The 18001-nt window shown below is 38.6% G+C and overlaps 1 long non-coding RNA gene across 1 annotated transcript in view; it reads left to right on the top strand.

Annotated features, from left to right (window-relative positions):
• Nucleotides 1-1915: 1915 nt before the first annotated feature.
• Nucleotides 1916-18001, top strand: part of LOC131423869 (uncharacterized) — a 57788-nt gene continuing 41702 nt past the window's right edge. The window contains exons 1-2 of the long non-coding RNA XR_009225978.1: nt 1916-2008; nt 3406-3491. This is a non-coding gene — a long non-coding RNA (uncharacterized LOC131423869). The remainder of the gene's footprint in view (nt 2009-3405; nt 3492-18001) is intronic.

The following is an 18001-nucleotide window of genomic DNA, read 5'->3' as shown; positions in this document are numbered from 1 at the left end:
GTTGTCAAATATGCCAAGCTAGTTAACTATTAATGGGTACAGAGGCAGGCTTTCCCAGGGAAGAAGCATTTCCTACATGATGGGGAGTCTCAGGTTAAAATGGAGTCTCTTTGGTCATTGCTCATAGAGCCTGGCCTATAACATCTGTGTCTCTGTTTCCTCATCCCAAATATGTGACATGATTGCACCAACTAAATCGTCTGCCTTACAGTTTTAAGTAGATCAAATGAGATTCCACAGATATGGTTTTAAAGTGTTATGTAATCCTTCTTCAGTAGGAAGAATATTAAGGAAAGGCTTCTTCTTGTCTCATGTACATGCAACTTGCATGACTACTTTCCTCAGTTTGGAAAAAAGCAAAGCTGTAAGTCATATTCCTCTGACTTTATAAATTAATGATTTGGAGACCCTGCATTTCAGAATATCAGTTCCTTACTGGGGCCTCTGCCACCCATTGTTATCCCAGATTGTCTGAGACAGCCTTAGTCTAAAGCCAGGGCACTGGAGCATGATCTGTATGTACCTCTGCAGCTTCTGTCTCTTCTGCATAGATGGATATATACTGCATGGGGGACATTCTTTATCCCTTCATATTGCTCTGGCCAGTCTAGGCAGGTTCTAGAGGTGGGCCCAAAGACACTGCACTTTCATAGATACCCCTGTTACTCACTTTTAAGTCAAGTTAGAAGGTTTCAAAGTCTAGAGTAGTATTCAGCATTGGTCTTGGCTGAGTCACAGCCAATACTTCTATGGAAACCTGGAGAACAGGTACACAGACTCATGCACCTTTTGAGTTGGAAAGACATATAAAAAAAGAAATAAGTTCAGAAAATCCAGAAGATAAGACTTGTTCCATTTCCTAGGTACCCATTGTCACAGTCTGGTCCTTTCTCTTGACACACATAAGAACAAGCTCAGGACACTAAAACTTCCATGAAATCTGAGGGATAGGAAGGCTATTTCTTGTTCCACTGGATATTGTCATTATTGGATATCAGCTTCTTAAAGCATTCTTTGCAGTCATGCTTTAAGCCAATGATTTACCAAGGATGGAAACCAGGCCAGGGGCATCAGCATTGTTTGGGGAGTTGTCAGAACTGGGGCCTCACCTGCACCCAGTCCCTGGGAGTAGGGCTCTGTAATCAAGTCTACTAGGGGCAATTTTAAGGCATGCTAAATTTGAGAATCATTGCTTATATCCAGTAGATTTTAAGCTTGACTACACATTGGAATCACCTGCAGAGATTTTAAAACATCCTATGCCCAAAACATAACCCACACCAATTAAATCAAAATCACTGAAGGTGAGACCCATGTGTCAGAGTTAAAAACAAAATAAAATAAAAAGGGCTTTTAGATGATTCCAGTGTGAGCCAAGGTGGAGAGTGCCTTAAAACCACTATAAATAGCCAGGTTAAATCCATTGAACAATTTGTCTGACCCATTGAAATTGTTACTGATGGCTGAAAGAAAAGACCATAACAAAACAAAATTGACCTAAAAATTCTCCCAAACTAGGCTGAATCTCATAGTGAAGGTATAGCATGGAATCGAACATGAACTCATAAATTCCATCCTGCAGACAGTCCCACTGAGAACTCAGGTTGCTTTCTCCTTTACAACTTCTTGGTGTGAGAGAACAGCTTACCAGTGCAAGACAGAAAGAAAGAGGGCAGGATCTTGGGAGGATCAGATGTCATAGTATTCGTGAATCTGTTTTAATACAGAGGCTTAATCCAAGTTGGAATTTTGCTTTTCTAGAAGCCAAAGTTAGACAAAGCAGTTCTCACTCATGAATGCCTATGAAAGTCTTTCAGTCCTTTTAGCACTGCTGAATTTAATCAAAAGTCTCATAAACAGCCCCCACCCCTTTGGCTTTTATTGCATCTGACTGACATCACCTTGCTGGGTTCCTCCAACTCTTTCACTGTGGATGGAGCAACCAGTCTGACTCTCTGACATGGTCCGCCTCAACCGACAGTGACTCCTACCTTAAGAGATGTGCCAGGTAATTTAACTTCAACTCATAAAATTAAGCCCTCTGATTTGGAAGCCTGCCCTACTGGGCAGCTCACCTGTGTGACTGATTTTCTGAACTCTTTCTGTTGCCTCTTGGGTAGTATGAATTGGGAAGCTGCAGAGGGCAGGGGAGGGAGAGAGAAAGACTGAAGTCTTAGAGGCAGCAGTCTTCATTCTGAACACGCAGGTGGCCTCTATTCTAACTTTGAGAGCTGCCTTTAATGAGACTAAAGGTTTCTCTTAATTGCCTTAGCAGAGTGCACCCAGAGGGCATCTGTCCCTTTGTATATTATCTTTGTCCACAGAGCTAATTTTGCATTCTCTGGGAACCAGCCTGGGTACAGATCTCATGACACCTTTGAGTTCCTTCAAGGTCCTACTTTCACAAGAGCAGCAGTAGCCTAATAGATCTGCTCCACTGATTTATATCAGAATGAAAGGTTTGTTCTGTGGCATACTCTAAAGCAAATGACTTAAAAATCCTCATGGATTTCTGTTCTCCAAGGTTTCTTGTTAGCCTCATCATCCTACAGTTTGTTTTTGATTTGCTCTCTTCCATAATATTTTCCCCTTGGGAATTTCAAAGTTTTCCACATCTCTGATTTTGATGAGGGAAGGTAAAGTGATGAAGGAAAGGGTCTGCTAGAGCATGCATTTTCCCCCACACCTCAGGATTCCATGTTTTCTCCTTTTATCTCTTTGTCACTGATACTCTTGGCTTTGGCTGCCAATCAGAAGCTCTGGGTAGCTAACACTGGATCTGTCTCTCATCTGAACTTGGTGGGTACCCTTCCATTTCTGGGTGAGACATCCAATGATCTTTGCTGGGCTCATTCTTCAGTTGCTGGGTAACATGGACACACAGAAGTTGTGCCCAGCATACAGCCTAAATTCTTGTTGTGGTTTAGATCTTGAATGTCTACTAAAGGCCTGGTTGCCATCCTGTGGAACCATTAGAAGGTGGTGAAACCTTTAGGAGGTGGGGCCTGGTGGAAGGAAGTGAGGTCACTGGGACGTGCCCTTGAGGGCCTGTTAGGACCCTCGCCTCTTTCTCTCTCTTTGCAAGCCGCCATGAGTTGGGCACCTTTGCTGCACCGTGTGTTCCCTGTCATGCTGTTCTGCCTCGCCAGGAGGCCAAGACCCCATGGACTGAAAACATGAGCCCAAATAAACTTTTCCTTCTTCCAGGTTGATTTTTCTAAGGTATTTTTTACACTGATGGAATGCTTAACACAATCCCGCTAGTTGCAGCTGAAGTTTTTTCTCTTTTGTTTTGTCCTTGGCCAGGAAACAAGCCCACTTTCACAAGAATCCATCCTGCCAAATTGATAAAAGGAGGCTCTCATTTGTATTTGAAATAACTGGTTCTCATCTGTCTTATTTCAGATAAAGAATAGCTGGAGACCTTGGTATCATGTGGAAGAGATGGCTTCCAGCTTTTGTGACATTTGTCACCTTATCAAAGGCACCAGGTGAGCCTCTCCAAGTTGTGTGGACTGAAACTATATATCATCAAGGAAAAGGAGTCCAAAAATAGGCTGTGTGGAAATGATGCTTTTAAATGCTGCCTCTTTGCATTTTGGGCTAAAGGTCTTCAGGAGTGAAGGCAAAAACGTCGTTTATCCTGTTACATTAAAAAAAAAAAATAACTGAAAAATAAATTAGAACAGACGTGGCACAGAAGCACAGGTTTTGCAAGGCAGTTTGGAAATGTCGAAATGATTCTCTTCTTTTCCAGTTGGGGTAAACAAGAAAGTTGTTGCAATATATGAATGGGGTAGGATTTTTTTTTTTTTTAACAATTCAGAGCTGATAGGAAAAAACATGAACTAGTAAACTATCATTTTGAGAGAAGGTAAATGTGAACGACCTGTCTCCACAGCTGGAACTGTTGTTTGCCTGCCCCTCTCAAAGCAATGTTTCCTAAGCACATGTGGTGTGTCCCTTTGTAATGGCCTGATTCCTTCTCCTTGCCTCTGTTCATTCCATTTCTCTCCAGAATGAATTTCTTCCTCTCATGGTTAGAATTGTGGCTTGATTTTAAAACAAAACAAAAAACACCTAGCTTTACATCTTACAACCAAGGCTTTCTTTTAATCCAAAGAAGTACCACAAGGGCTTGGTTACAAAATGTTTTTCTAGCCAGTATGTGTTAAGTGTCTGCTCATAGAGGAGAGGGTTGGTCCTAATGTTTGCCAATGGACCTTATGTAACTTCAGAGGAGGGCGGGCCTGACTTTTCCAGCATCCCCAAATTTCCTTTGTGTTCACTCAGTTGGAGAAAGTCCCGACTCTAATTGCCAGTGTGTGGAGAACTATAAAGCAAATGGAGGCATTGTGGGGAGATCTGAATCTTCTAAGACATTGTTGCTGGCTCTGCTGCTGGTGGGGGAGCGCAGAGAGACAACTAATGGGGGAATAGAAAACGGGCTTCCCCAACAGATTGGAAAAGAGCAAAAGGTTCTGATCCTATGACCTGCCATCAACCTCTCTTGGAGCCACAGAAGAGTCTCCCATGAGGCAGTACTTGGGGGTTCTTAGACATTGTATTCTCTGCACACTTTTTCTTAAAATTATTACCCCAATGATGATCTTTTGTTTATATGAGTTAAGTTTATTGACATTTACCATGAGAATTTAACATTAAGAGAAAAATTTAAATGCTGTACTTATTCATTCTACACATTAACATAATATTATGTATTATTGATGTAATATTAACACATATTATAATATGAAAGTCATATATATTTTTCCAAACAAAAATTTAGTGAAAAGAGAAGCACCATTTAATGTATGACCTTATGGAAGAAGACAGCTGGATTCTTACAACTGCTTTCGTCTTTCACCTGGTGTGAGATCACATTATGTTGCCTCTGGAAAATTCCAGTCTATACCCATGGTACTACTGCAGGTGAAAAGGCAAATAACATCCTAGGATTATGATGAAAACAGTTTTGACCTTGTGAGCTTGAAAAGGTCTTGGAGGCCCCACTGATCCTGGGAATACACGTTGAGAATCACAGCTGTGCTTGAACCCTGTGGATCAAGGGTGAGAATGCAGATGCTCATTTTTTGACCATATTTTTTGTTTGTGCATATTAATTGGTATGTTCTTTTGGCAATTGATATGATGTTTACTAATCATTTCCTGATAGAGTATACCCCAAGGTTAGGACTTTTAAATTTAAATTTATTTTTTAAAAAGCTATCTTAAGTTATATATGAAATTTCATAATAGGCAATGATAGGGAAAACACCAGGACAGTAGCTGTCTCAGGTTGAGGATCAACATGAAAAGATTCTCTGGGGTCATAGTAACGTTCTATGTCTTGATAGAGGTTTGGATTGAAATTCATCAAATAGTATGTTTAAGAATTTTGCTTTTTGTAGGTAAATTTTATGAAAAAATGGAAAATGGATTTAACCGTAATCGATGATATGCATGCTGAAACAGTAGTGAGTATCCCAGTATCTACTCACCTATAAATGTATCAGAAATGAAGTGAGATCATGGAAAGATAGAAGGATGGACAGACACATAATCAAGCAAATATAATAAAATGTTAGAAACTAAAAAGTCGCTATATGGGTGTGCCATGTAAAATTCTTTCACTTTTGTGAACATTTTCACAATACAATGTTAGAAGTTAGTGATATGAAGAAATATAGGAAATAAAACAATGGTGTTAGTCCATGGATGGAACAAACATTGTGATGCTTGGGTGACTCTCTGGGGAAACAAGGATTAGAATAGCTAATAGATGTGCTTCCACCCTCTCTACAGCCCCACCTTGCTTATATGTTCCAGTCAACCCATGGATAAAAAGGCTGAGAGGGTGGCAAGGCCTGTGGTCAGTGTTGGAGGCAGGGATCATTTAACATGGTAAAACAGATGTGAATGTAATATGGGTCATTCTCTCACAGAACTTACAATTGAGGAGGGCAGAGAAGGGGTCAGAAAAAGGGTGACTGTATCGTGAGCGTTCATTTTAATTTTTATATAATCTTTCAAGATGGATTTATCACACCTACATAAAAGATGGAGAAACGGAGGCTCAGAATAGTTCATAAGTAATGTGCACTCCATTAATAGGTGGTAGCTGGACTTGAACTAGTGACTCTATGGCTCCTGCATGTGACTACCTGATAAACTATATGAAAGGCAGAATGAGATATGAGGCTAAATTTTGGTCCAAGTGAGCTGGTATAGAAGTATATAGGAAAGAAAGGTGAATTCTGACTTTATAAAGGAGGTTTTCAAAGCCTTGAAGAATAAGCATCATTTTAATGGAAAGAAAAAGGCATCCGGGAAAGGCTGTGCAGATAGCATGAATTGTAGCAGTGGAAGGACTCTTCCTACGAATCCCAACTTCACCCTCAGCCAGCTGTGTGATCTTTGGAGCATGCCCAAGGTTTAGTTTCCTCACCTGTAAATGCTAGTAATAACAATCAGATTTCAAGTGGTTATAAGAATTCAATGAAATGATGCATGAAAAGTCGTTAGTTCAATGCTTTTTTAAGGGCTCAATGAATATGAGCTATTATTATTGCAGTCATATAGGCAAGAAAGGGCAAATCATGTTGTGCTGTTTTTTTTTTTTTTTTTTTCCTGTTAGGTAATTTTAGCTCCCTCAGTGAAAGGGGAATACACACAGCTGAACACATGGAGCTACTTGATCCGAGCACTGTAGGAAGTATCTGGATTATGAGCCACAAGGGTATTATAAATGGTGTAGCTTTTGTCTTTTCGTTCTGACTGCTGTGGGTAGCCAGCACAGCACTGGTTTTAAGTAAGTAGAAGCTTAAAACTATTTAATCAAGTTGTGTTGTGAATGCCAAATCCCATCTACTCAGCTGAGGATCAAATTCTAGAAGGCAGGATGTATTTCCAGGTTCTTTGTTCTCATTCACAAATCTCCTGTAGTTTCTGTGCTTCTAGTTGTTGTTCTTGCCAGGTCTTTTTTGTTGTTGTTGCTGTGACCAAAAGACCTGACAAAAACAGCTTAAGAGGAGGAAGAGTTTATTTTGGCTCGTGGTTTCAGAGATTTAGTCCAAGACTGGCTGACTCCGTATCTCTGGGCCTGAGGTGGGGCAGACCATCATGGAGGAAGGGTATGACAACCAGGAAGCAAAGAGCTCCACTCACCAGGGACAAATTACAAACCCCAAAGGCATGCTCCCAGTGTCATGATTCCTCCAGTCACACCCTACCTGCCTACAGGTACCACCCAGTTAAGCTGTATAAGTGGATTAATACACTGACTACCTTATAGCTCTCATAATCCAGTCATTTCACCTCTGAAAATTCTTGCATTATCTCACATATGAGCTTTGGGGGGGACACCTCATATTTAAACGATAATAGGCCCTGATCCAACCCTCCCCAATTTTCCCAGGGCTTTTCTCTATCTCCACTGTAATCCTACTTATAAATATGTCCTTCCTGAAGGTAGCCACACTTTACATCCAAGTGACCCCTGTTGCCCTCTCCCTATGTCTCTCCTTTCCCTTCATCTCTCAATGCTAAAATGAGACTAGATGAGAGAAAAAGTGCCAAAAGTGTTGGAGGGGATAGTGGCTGGAGTGGAACCTCACTCATTCAAAGGACTGATAAAAGAAGAATAAAAAAGTAGCTGGAATATGTTGCAGGTGGCTAAAAGCAAGCGTGGAGTCAGGGTAGTAAGCCAGAATCCAGGTGCTTCAGAAATGGGAGCAGATAAATCTGCAGTAAATGGGTGCAAAGCATGTTGGGATAGTGTCTGGATGCCATTACATCTCTTCACTCCTCCCTTTTCCTGAACTATGCTGAGGAAAGGACTGAGTAAGGGGGCAGCCACAGTCTCTGTCCTCATGGATATTACATCTTGGTGGAATGTTCTGGATGCATATTACATAAGGAAAAGAGTCTTCAAGGTAATTGTCAGACAGAAGTAATTTAAGAAAGGAAGGGAGGGTGTTAAGAATGACTTTGGGGATGACAGACATTAGATGTAGTCAGAGGAGCTGAGACCTGGAGGACAGGAAGAGGTCAGATCCATTAGAATGGGGAGAGCAGCTGTAAATGGGAACTGCGAGAGCAAAGATCCTGTAAAGGAGACAGAAATGGCATTTTCAAGAAAGGAAAGTGAACTAGATGCATGTCATTTGTTGGCTGCCCTGTACTGAGTCCATTTCCTAATTTTGGTGGATGCACCCACTGACAAGAGACAGACCCACTTTTTGCTAAGAAGAAATGGTGAGGTACTTGCTCTCCTCTTAGCAGTCAGAGCTGAACACATGACCTAGGGCCTTCCAGCTAACTAAATGCTTCTGATGGGACTTTGGGCCTTCAGTAATCTATTTAAAGATATAGGTCCGATTAGAATCTATCTCTTCTCTGGTTGGTGGATATATATTGAATGCCATCATGTTAAAAACTTCTGTCTTTAGCAGACAGGATGGGGAATGCCAGGTGCCTGTGAAGGGTTGGTGGGAGGGTGTGATGACAAGTTTCCCCCGTGCAGATCAGTTCTGGAAGATACGGGCTGCATCCCCTTACCTACAGGACCTGCTATCACTAAGCCATCCTTCAGTTTAGGACTAGAACAGGATAGTGACCTTTACCTCTTTACCTCTTTACCTCTGAAAACTAGTTGGAGCCGGGCTCATTGCATGCCAGAGGTATTCTGTGGTTTAATATTACATTGAGTTTCTTTGGTTGTAAATAATGCCAGATCTCGGGTACAAGAAAATCCCAATCCTACATCATTAATGCAGCAATTGATGTCACAATTCTGCATGCTTTTCATCTGTTGCTTTTAAAAAGTCACTATCTTATAACTGGCTAAAGTGTACCAATATTTGGTGCTAATGTTGGAACTTAGTTCCCAGGTTTGTAGGCTGGTGGTCCTTCTCTTAAAAGATATGGCAATCTCTCCAGCAATTAATTCTTTTGGTGCTTGTGTTTTCATTCACTGGGCCTTTAAATTGTGAATTTTTAAATATGTCTAAACTAATCACTTAAAATGCCATAAATAATAAAAATTTGCTTTCTCAATATAGTATGCAGATGTTAAATAAACATATTAAGATGCTTCACATTACGCATCATTAGGAAAATGCAAATTAAAATAAGATGTTACCACATACCTATGATAATGGTTAAATCCATAACACAGCACTAAATGTCAAAAAGGATATGAAGCAATAGGAAATTCTCATTCTTTGCCATTGGGAATGCAAAATAATAGAACCACTTTGGGAAATGGTGTGGAACAGTGTTTCTTACAACACTATATATATTTTTATAATATTAATATATATATATATATAGGATCCAGCAGATGTACCCTTGGTTTTTACCAAGATGAGTTAAAAACTTATGCCAACATAAGAATACATACATGATGTTTACAGCAGCTTTATTCATAACAGACATATCTTGGAAGCAACCAAGGTATCCTTTAATAGGTGAATGGGTAAGGAAACTGTGGTATATCCAGACAATGGAATAGTATTCAGCACTGGAAAGAAATGAGTGAGCAAGTCATGAAAGGGCATAAATTACTAAATGAAAGAAGCCAGTCTGAAAAGGCTGCATATTATATGATTTCAACTATTTGGCATTCTGGAAAACAAAATCCTATGGAGTGGTAAATAATTTTTTTTGTGTTTTATAGGTGGGGAGAGATGAATAGGTGGAATACAGAGAATTTTTAGAGTGATGAGAATGCTCTGTAAGGTATTATAGTGATGGGTGCATGCCATTATGCATTTGTCCAAACCCATAGAATCTACAAAGAGTGAACCTAATGTAAATTATAGCCTTTGGGCAATAATGAGGATCAATGTAGATTCCTCAGTTGTAACATATTACTTTTATGGTTGGCGGTACCTATAGTGGGGGAGGGAAAAATCTGCAAAAGGTCATAGAATCAACCTTTATTACAGGAATAAAAATTTCTATGTAATATTTTTAAAATCTGCTACAAATAAAAAATAATGAAAAATTTAAAAAATTTAAATGCTGTTATGCTGTTTTAGGTTTTTGGATGCAAAGCATCATTCAAAATATCTGACATCTGGTTGTTAAGAGAACAGTCTAGGAGACCCAGAATGAGCATCAGGGATGCTGAGGTACCAAGGAGCACTCAGCAGACCATCTGCAGGGATGTAGTTGATCCTACCCAGGTAAATAAGTCGTATCACTGTATTGCTTTAACAATGGATGCAAAATAAATGTTCTTCTCCATAGCACCCCTTTATTACTGCTTTAGAATTTGGAAGTCCATCATTTCTATTGTCATAAGTCAGCAGCTCATGAGGTGATAGACAATATCATTTCAAATTGCAACCACATTTAGTGTATTTAATGAAAACTGCCCTCCACACTTGACCTTAACCTAGCAACTCTTATCAATGCCAGAAACCTGGCTCATTAATTAAAGCTGCCCTTGGACTGAGCTGAATCCAAAATGATGATTTACTAGACGAAAACAAACATAAAAAAGGCCTGGTGAGGGGAAAAAATGCTTGAAAGGGCTTCCCGGGGATAATAGCATTGGTGCATTTGGTCATTTGACCATCCCAGAGCCCAGGCTGACTCCCAAGGACTCAGCCTCAATTACATGTAGGAGGACCTTTCATGATACATAAAAATATACATAAAAATATACCATCAACACAGGAAAGAGTCCATTTCTCTCAAGTAAAGCAGATGAGAGTCTCATAGGAGAGCAAAGTGAAGTCATACTATTTCAAATTCGCACGGCACTTTGTTGTTAGAAATGATGAGGACCCTAGAGTTGGAGATCAAGGTCATCCAATGAACAGGTGGTAAAACCATGATTTGAACCCATTTCTGTATGAGTTGACAACATTTATTATTTTGTTGCCATGCTGATACTTAGTTTTGGATCTGCTCATTTTCTACCTATAGATGAGAGGCACAGTAAAAGAACATCAGTAAAATTCTGAAGGTTTTGGCTAACAGGTGATGGGAAATAGAAACAAATACTAGAACACTTATTAATAATACCACTGTTAATGCCACTGTAACTAATTTAAAATGTGGAAAGTGAAAATAATATACTTCTAATTGGCACTAAGTGTTTTTCTCCATGAATGACTTGAGTTGATAAACGTTTTTGTAGGTTCGTTCTCACCTTCCATTCTCTGTGAAATACTTTGTATTAATGGTCTTAAGGCCCAGTGTGAGTTCTCCTCACTTGGAGATTTTAGGAACTTAATGTTCAAAGTTGAACAAAGTTTAATATTTTGGTAAAGAAAGATGAGTCAGTTCTAGCATCCTATACCATTTGGCAACTCTGGTTCTGAGAGATTTTGCTGAAGCAAATCTTAAAAGTGATTTTTTTTTCTCTCCTCAAATATCATCAGCAGGTTATTTCCGCCTTTCACGATGCGGTAATTGCATTTTCCTTTAGAAATGTCATATCAAGTCATGAATACAGTATAATTACTGCAAAGGAAAAAAGCGGATCAGGTGACTACTGGTGTTAGAAAATTTTAAAGAACTTGAAAGGGGAAGCTGTACCCAGAGTGTCAGATGGGCCAGGCAGGTGGCTGGCTGGGAGTATACAGCCTACCTGGGCAATGAACATGCAAGGAAGGAACTCAGGTGGTCAAGGACCACAGATGCCTCAGAACCCAGTGTGTACGTGGGTGTGGAGTGAGGAGGTAGTCTTGTGGAGGTATAATGCCACAGAGCTGCCCTAATAGAGCAATGTTACATGCTCAATTAAAAAATCAAGAAAATGGGTGTAATAAATGGAGACAGGACTACTTCTGTCAGGGCTGAAATTTGTACACACGGATCCAAATCAATTTTTGCTTTTGAAAACTGTAACAAACTTTTTCAGATGGTAGCTTCAGGTTGTGAAATATAAAGGTCCTTAACATCTGAACCATAGTGAATACCTCAGACCATTGATTTTTATCTGTGGTGTTTTTAACTTTGACCCCCCCCAAAATTATTTTTCCTATGGATATTGGAAAGAAACTTGTTTTAAATTTTTTTTTATTTGTTTCTGTTTTGTTTTTGTGGTACTGGTTCATTCTCATCTTCCATCCTCTGTGAAATAGAGGTACTGGGTTGAGCCCAGAATTGCTCTAGTACTGAGCTATATCCCCAGCTTCTCTTTATTTTATTTAGAGTCAGGGTCTTGCTAAGTTTTCAAGGCTGGCCTATGATTTGTGGTTCTTCACTTATTTCTTTTAAAGAACAGTTTTATTGAGATATAATGTGTATACCATACATTTCACCTATTTAAAGTGATTTTCAGTATATTCATAAAATTATCACCACTAATTTCAAAACATTCAATTACTCCAAAAAGAATACAGGGCTGGGGTTGTGGCTTAAGTGGTAGAGTGCCGGCCTAGCGTGTGTGAGGCACTGGGTTCAATCCTCAGCCCCACATAAAAATAAAATATTGTGTCCACCTAAAACTAAAAAATAAATATTAAAAAAAAGAGAACACAACATTCTATTAGAAGTTCTCATTTTCCTCTGCCCTGTCCCCAGTCACAGGCAACCACTCATTTACGTTGTCTGTATGGATTTGCTTATTCTAGATATTTCATGTGACTGGAATCATATAATATATGGCCTTTTGTGTCTGGGTTTTCTTACTTTGCATAATATTTTCAAGATTTATATTTGTTGCAGTATGTATCAGTGTTTCATTTCATTTGATTTCCAAGCAGTATTTCCTTATATAGATTAGTTATTTGATAGATCTCTGGGCTTTTCTGAATAATGCTGGGAACACTTGTGTAAATGTTTTTGTGCAGTCATATGCTTTTGTTTCTCTTCCGGTATGTAACATAGGAGTAGAACTGCTATAGCTCCATGTTTAACGTTTTCAGGAATAGATGCACAATTTTACATTCTTACCAGTAGTGTATGATGGTTCCAACTTTTCCACATCCTTATCAACACTTGCTATTATCTGCCTTTTTGATTACAGTCATCTAAGTGGGTGCAAAGTGAAACCTCATTGTGGTTTTTTTCATTGATTTTTCACTTGGTTGAATTTGAGTTGCAGTTTCCTAATGGCTAATGATGTTTATTTAGCATCTTCTCATGTGCTTGTTACCTGTTGTATATCATCTGGGGAGAATGTCTGTTCAAATTCTTGGCCCATTTTTTAAATTCAATAGTTTGTTAAGTTCTAAGAGTTCCTTATATATTCTGAGTACAATTTCCTTATCAGATATATGATTTATAAATATTTAATACCAGTTTGTGGGTTATCTTTTTATGTTTTTTTATAGTATCTTTTGAAGTACAAACCTTTTTAATTTTGATAAAATTTTGATCTAATTTTTTTTTCTGGTTATGCTTTGGGTTCATAGCAAAGAAAACATTACCCAACCCAAGGTCATGAAAATATTTGCATAGGTTGTCTTCTAAGACTATTATAATTTTAATAGTTTTAGATGCAGAGACTTAATATGCAAAGTGATATCTCATTGTCATTTTTGTGTCAAAGAGATATTACTTCCCATGCTTAATCTTTATGTACTTTGATGTGTTTTAAGTTAATTTTCTGTATGCTGTGATGTAGGAGTCCAATTTCATCCTTTTAAATGTGGATATCTGGTAACTCCAACACAATATTTTGAGAAGACCCTTTCTTGATTGAGTGGACTGGAAACCCTTGTCAAAAAGATTAATTAACTCTGGATTTATTTCTGAACTTTCAGTTTTTTTCTATTCATCTATAAGTTCTGCTAATGCCACACTACTTTAGTTGCTATAATTTTGTAATAATTTTTGAAATTAAGAAGTACTCCCACTTCTTTATTTCTTTAATATTGCTTTGGTTATTCTTGCATTTCTATATGAACTTTAGGAATAGCTTCTCATTTCTTTAAGAAATGAGATTTTGGTAGCATAAATTTTGTACCTCTTGTTAAGTTTATTCCTGAGTATTATTTCTTTTTGATGCTATTGTAAAAGACATTGTTTAATATTTTTGATTTATTGCTACTATACAAAAATAAAATTTATACATTAATCTAGTATCCTACAAACTTGCTGAATACATTAGTTCAAATTTTTTTTTAGTGGATCCCTGAACCCCTTAAAATTTTCTATAGAAAAGATCCTGTCATCTGTAAATAGAGTTTTCCTCTTTCCTTCTCAATCTGTATGCCTTTACTTAATTTTCTCACTCAGTTGCCTTGGCTAGAAGTACCCATACAGTGTTAAATAGAAATGATGGGAGCAGAGAGCCTTGTTCTTGACCTCAGGGGGTCTTTCTTATGTAACACCATTTTCTCTTGTAACTCTATTAAGTCTGACTTGGGGCTTTTTGTAGGTGTCCTTTATTGGGTTTAGAAAGTTTCTATTTCCAATTTGTTGAGAGTTTTTATCATAAAAAGGTGTTGAATTTTGTCGATGTGATGTTTTCTATATTTGTTGAGATCATCACATGATTTTTACCCTTTGTTCCTTAGTATGGTATATTACATTAATTGATTATTGGATGTGTCTTTTTCCTACACTGATAAATGTGAAAAGAAAACTCAATGGTGGCATATCAATGGTGTTTTTCTGGAAGGATCTTACGTAATTACTATAGATATCATCTCCTAAAAAATTACATCCATTTCAAGTATAAGAAAACATTGCTTTAAAAATAAAACACAAACTGTGTAAAGCAATTTATGTTCTCTGAGTACTCTTTTCGAGTTAGGACACCTAAGATAGTCAGTTTGAATTTAATTTACTCTAGAAATGATCTGGGTCCCCTTTCAGACTGTTTTATCTTTGCCAAGGTTTAAAAAAAAAAATACATAACATAATTTGATCAATTTCATTCCTAAACACTATCCCTTATCTTTCCCCCTCCTTCCCCATCTGCTTTCTTTAAAATTCTTCATCAGGCATTTCATCCATATTGATTTCTTTGGAGAAAGTTCCTTTGGAGAGAGTTACTATGTTCTTCTGAAAGTGTCACATTACCTTGCTTATTCATATTTCTTGTGTTCCTGTGTTGAGATCTGGACATCTGGTGGGTAGGATATCTCTACCACTTTTATGCAGTGACCTTCTTATTAAACAGCTGTCTCCTGATAATGTGTCTTGGGGATATAGGTTTTTATGCAGTATTGGCTTTGATTGTGGCTGGGCATCATTGTGTAGCTTCTTTGACGACATAGTGAGATTGGGCACAGTATATGTTATGTCAGAATTGGATAGTGGAGATACTCTAGCAATTTCTAGTGTATCCTCAGGGCCAGGACAATGGCTGAAGTCATTAAGTTGCTCAAGGACCCCTCAGCATGCCCCTGTGGGTGGGCCAGTAGTGGGACCCAGTGTTTCCTCTTCACCCTCAGTAAGAGGTACCTGAGTATGACATGGGAATACGGGTGGCAGGAACCTTGTGGACACCTGCCTTTACTTTGGAGGGTGTCTCTCCTTCAGTATAATCTTTTGTATCTAAAACCACACTTGGAAATATAAGTTGCTCATTAAACCTTTTGGGATGAATGATCTACTAAACTAATTTTTAATTTATCAGTTAATATTAGCACATCATATTTATAAGGCTGTTTATAAAGTATTTTATGATAAATTTCCTTTTATTCTCTAAAACCATGTGAAGAATAGGCATTTTTATGCTATTTTTCTAAAGTTTATCAAGTAAATATTGTGTTCTTTGATAGGGGTTAGGATACAGAGGTGTGGAAGATAGTGCTTCTTAAACTTCCACATTGTTATGGTTTGGATATGTGGTGTCCATCAAAAGTTCCTGTGTTAATGCAGGAATATTCAGTGATGAAGTAAACTAATTAAATGACAGCTATAACCTAATCAGTCCATCCTATGTTAAATAGACTAACTATGGTAACTCTAGGCAGGTAGAATATGGCTGGACAAAGTGGGTCACTGGGGGCATACCCTTGAGAATTATATCTTGTATATAATTGGCTCTTCCTCCTCTCACTCTGATTCTGGTCCACCATGAGTTCAGTAGCTTTCCTCTGTCACATCCTTCTGCCGTGATGTTCTGCCTCACCTTGGACCCAGAGCAATGGAGTCTTCCAGCCATCAACCAAATTCTGAGACTGTGAGCTAAACTAAACTTTCCCTCCTCTAAATTGTTGTTGTCAGATATCTTGGTCACAGTAATGAAAAGCTAGCAAAAATGTTTATTTTTTTTTACTGCAGATTTTGATTCAGCATGACCAGAGCGGCGTCTGAGATGCTTTCTGTTTCTCTAACAAGTTCTCAGATGAGGTTTATGCTGCTGGTCTGGAGACTCTGAGAAGAACAGATCTAGGTTAGTGATGCTCAAACTTGGTTGCACGTTGGAATCCCCAGGAGCTTTAAGACCACTGACACCCAGGTTCCATTCCCAAAGTATCTTAATTGAAGCAGGATTACTTGAAAACTTCCAACATGATTCTAATGTTTATCCAATTGGTCCAGGAGAGTGGTTCTGATACCTTAGCATAGAGGGCTTGTTTAAACACATATTTCTGGGCACCCATCCTGTATGTCTGATTCAGTAAGTCCGAAGTGCAGCCTGAGATTTTGTATTTCTAAGAATTTCCCAGATGACACTAATGCTGTTAGTCTGGAGGAGCACATATTTAGAACCACTTCTCTAGAAGTAAAAACAGGCATGTAAATGACTTGCAGTAAAATGCTGGAAGTTCAACAATAGAGGAGTGTACAGTTGTTAGCAAATAAGAGAGACCTGAATTAAGAAGGGTTTCATGGAGGAGGTGATGTTTGATTTCAGTTTAGAAGGACTTAGAAGATGAGGAGAATTTATGAAAGAAAATGTTTTATCCAGAGAGAACATATACAAAGGCACATAGAGATGAAAGAATAGGGTGCTTCCTGAAATTCGATATTGTGAGAGCAAAAACTCAGAATAAGGTGGTTATTACAGGTCATATGGCTTGATTGATAGGCTGAGGCCAACCTATAAGGGAACATTCCATGCTATTCTTAGACTTTCTTCTCAAAGCAATGGGCAGCCAGTGAAGAGTAGGACCAAAGTCATCTTGGTAATAGTCTGGAGGACAGTGATTGTGTAGTGAGGAAAAAAGAAAAAAAAAAAAAACCAGAAAAAGATGCAGAAATAATTGGAACACACCATCATAGTGACCCTGAGGGCCATAAATCCAGGCAGTGCAAATCATGAAAATGCAGGGGAAGAAACAGAAACCAATCTGTCAATTGGTATCAATTTTCCAGCAACAATAATCTGTTGTTAGGATTGAGTTTAGGAAACGTTGATTGGATTAACCAAATTGATGGTGGCACCAAATAAACATGGAAAAGGTATTTGGGGTAGCACAATGAGGAAGACAGGGCAGGCAGTAAAGAGTCACACTTATTGAGGTTATCCAGTAGGCAATTAGAGAAATCTAAGCAGATAGTAATTTAAATAATGGAAGTAATCAGATTGTGCAGTGATTTGGAGTAAAAAGATGGCCAGTGAGTGGTTAACACCACATTCCCCACCCTATTGTTGCATATAAAGCACCCCCCACCAACTTAGAGGAACAATGATAATTTATTTTGCTCACAAGTCTGCCCATTGGAAGAACTCAGGGTAGCAAGCACATCTCCATTCCACATACTTTCAGGTGGAGCAAACTTGACTGGAGAGAAAGGGTCCATTCCATTTTCCCCAAATCCTCTGGGAAGATTTTTTAGAACAGCTCACCTATGACTGGCAAGTTGTGATGGCTGTCGGTGAAAAAAGCTCAGCAGGTCCCATGGTTCAGAGGCTTCAATTACTTCTTCACCTGAGGCTTTCCAGGGATGCTTGGATTTCTGGATGGTGGCTGAATCCTAAGTGTGACTATCCCAAGAAGGCTATGAAGAAACCATATCAGCTTTTATGACTGACCTTTAAAAATTACAGCATTTCCTTGGCATTCATAAGCCAGGTTGTCTTAAGGGGAGGGAGGGAACACTGGCCCCACCTTTCAGTGGGAGGAGCATGGAAGTC

Source organism: Marmota monax, unplaced genomic scaffold, assembly GCF_021218885.2.
Source record: "Marmota monax isolate L192 unplaced genomic scaffold, Marmota_monax_Labrador192_F-V1.1 WCK01_AAM20220418_F8-fsc00005, whole genome shotgun sequence".
Taxonomy (NCBI): domain Eukaryota; kingdom Metazoa; phylum Chordata; class Mammalia; order Rodentia; family Sciuridae; genus Marmota; species Marmota monax.
Note: the sequence above shows the minus strand (reverse complement) of the source record. Positions and strands in the feature narration are given on the sequence as shown.